Consider the following 3,311-nt stretch of genomic DNA (forward strand, 5'->3'; position numbering starts at 1 on the left):
TCTCCCTCTATCACCAGGCTGGAGTGCAGTGGCACAATCCTGGCTCACTGCAACTTCTGTTTTCCAGTTTCAATCAATTCTTCCACCTCAGCCTCCCAAGTAACTGGGACTACAGGCATGCACCACCACGCCTGGCTAATTTTTTGTACTTTTAGTAGAGATGGGATTTCACCATGTTGGCCAGGATGATCTCAATCTCTTGACCTCATGATCCACCCGCTTCAGCCTCCCAAAGTGCTGGGATTACAGGCATGAGCCACCACACCCGGCCGAATTCCTCTCTTCTTAAGGTCCCAAGAATATGGGATTCCTGGGTCTGTTAGAAAGTGACACTCTTTACTCACCACGGGTTAAGAACCCTATACAGGGACTGTATAGACAAGGTCCCAAGGGGCTTTTATTGGCTCTGTAAGTCAAACTTGATTCCTTAAAGGGAAGCATACCCTTCCAGTCAAAGCCTTGGTAAAACAACTAGTTTCTGCAATTGTGTACTGCTATAAAATAAAATTGATTTGTATTGCACTGATGCAAACAATTGTATTGCCATAAGTTGAGAATACTCACAAATAGCTTCTGAATTCTGGAAAAGCCAGGCAGAAAGAAACAAGCATGCTTCAAATTTTGTTTACAGGAATATACCTTATGTAATTATGAAAGGCTATAGTTTAAGTTTCCTTGACAATGAAAAACAAAACAGGGATCAGAAACATTTTGAGCAAAAACATTAAAAAGTCCATTTTGTTAACTTGTTTTGCTTGATATTCATGAACATTTCAGCTCCTCGTGGGTCTTGAACATTTTTCCTTTATTCCAATGTCATAATCTACAAAGTTATTAGAAACTTGCATTTGAGAGCACCTGCCAAAGTCCTATAGCTGATTATAAACCATTCTTTGAAGAGGATTAAAACAAGATAATAATTATCTGTGAGTGATGAAATGTACAGGATAGTTACAGTCAAGAACACAGTTGACAAAAAAATTTGTTTTTTTCTGTGGTATACAATAACTTAACATAAAAAATTACGTTTAATTATGATTAATGGCATATACTCAGACATTAGAATTTTTAAAATCCTGTACAATTTTCAAATGTATTTTAATATTATTCCCTAAAATATAACCTGAAGATTAAACATCCTTTTGGCAATCCCATGTACCTAAACATGTTAAATAATCCTGTTTACCTCTCTTCTGGTTGCTTCAAGGGCCCTATGTAGCATCCAAAAGCTAGGGGTCAAGAAAGACAAATTTGAAACTGAAATTCAAAATTGTCAAAATTCCCAAAACTGATTTTAGGAAGCCTCTTAAATACGTTAGAGGTTTAAAATATTTGATGTTATGAAATAGAATTCCTGATTACCCTAAGTTATTTATTTTGCCAAAATAATGACTCAAAAATTTTAAAAGGCAAAAATATTTCATTAGTTTTTACTATTACATGAAAATCCTGTTCAAAGCCAAATTTCACCTTTGCATTAGTTTATTAATGTTAAACCCTGGCCAGGCACAGTGGCTCATGCCTGTAATCCTAGCACTTCGGAAGGCCAAAGCAGGTGGATCATGAGGTCAGGGGATCGATGCCATCCTGGCCAACATGGTAAAACCCTCATCTCTACTAAAAATACAAAAATTAGCTAGGTGCAGTGGTGCGCACATGTAGTCCCAGCTACTCAGGATACTGAGGCAGAAGAATCGCTTAAACCCAGGAGGCAGAGGTTCCAGTGAGCCGAGATTGTACCATTGTACTCCAGCCTGAGTGAGAAAGCAAGACTCTGTCTCAAAAAAAAAAACAAAAAATTAATGTTAACTCCATTTTTTAGATGAAAACTTACAATTTCATCTAATCTTAACCAACTTGACCATGATGTAAGACTCTTATAAACCTTTTATAACTCTTTACAAATTTTGCTAAAGTGCAGATTAACTTCTTTTTTTTTTTTTTTTTTTTGAGACGGAGTTTCGCTCTTGTTACCCAGGCTGGAGTGCAATGGCGCGATCTCGGCTCACAGCAACCTCCGCCTCCTGGGTTCAGGCAATTCTCCTGCCTCAGCCTCCTGAGTAGCTGGGATTACAGGCACGCGCCACCATGCCCAGCTAATTTTTTGTATTTTTAGTAGAGACGGGGTTTCACCATGTTGACCAGGATGGTCTCGATCTCTTGACCTTGTGATCCACCCGCCTCAGCCTCCCAAAGTGCTGGGATTACAGGCGTGAGCCACCGCGCCCAGCCAGATCAGCTTCTTAAGAAAACCTTGTATGTGCCAGGCACAGCGGCTCATGCCTATAATCCCAGCACTTTGGTAGGCTGAGGTGGGAGGATCACCTGAGGTCGGGAGTTAAGGCCAGCCTGACCAATATGGAGAAACCCTGTCTCTATGCCAAAAATACAAAATTAGCAGGGCATGGTGGCCCATACCTGTAATCCCAGCTACTTGGGAGTCTGAGGCAGAAGAATTGCTTCAACCCAGGAGGCAGAGGTTGTAGTGAGCCAGGATGGTGCCATTGCCCTCCAGCCTGGGCAACAAGAGCAAAACTTTGTGCCAAAAAAAAAAAAAAAGGAAAGAAAGAAAAGAAAACCTTATTGGGCTTTTATTTCCGTGCTTAATTTACTTATCTTAAAATTTATTTCCATGCTTAATATTAAGAAAAAATTAATAATTCCCTTTAACTTTAGCCAGTGTCCACACAGGATTTCTTTTACAACAGTAATTTGTACAGTGTCTCCACAACTTGTTTAAACCTTCAGTTTTATCTTATCTGATTCAAAACCATCCCTTAACCCTAGGCAAAAATATATTTCCATGCCTTCCTATAATTTTTTTACTAAAAGCACATTTTACTATTTTTACACACATTGCATGTAAATCTATTTTCAGTAGTCTCAATTACATGTTATAATGGTAACACTTAGTAAGTTAAAATTTTAATGTAAAACCTGGTAAGTTGTTTTAATGATGTACTAGGCACAGATAAAATCTGAACCTAGTATCTGACCTGCATAATTTAGACCATGTATTTACATTTTGAACACATTTGTATTTTACCAATAATCCTTAAGATTGTTTTTATTTTTCAAAGATTAAAGTTATGTAAACCAAAAAGCATTATAGCTTTTACTTTTTCTTAAAAAAAAAAAATTGATCTAAGCACTTATTTTTTTAAGCCAATTAATTAGAGCTCCTTTTAGACATCACATGCAACACATATATAACTACACAAAAAAACAGAAGCAGATCTAGTAGTTAGAAGATATTTGTCCACCAATTTTTTTTTTTTTTTTTTTTTGAGACAGAGTCTCCCTCTATCACC

The sequence above is a fragment of the Cebus imitator genome, unplaced genomic scaffold (assembly GCF_001604975.1).
Source record: "Cebus imitator isolate Cc_AM_T3 unplaced genomic scaffold, Cebus_imitator-1.0 Scaffold110, whole genome shotgun sequence".
Classification (NCBI taxonomy): Eukaryota; Metazoa; Chordata; class Mammalia; order Primates; family Cebidae; genus Cebus; species Cebus imitator.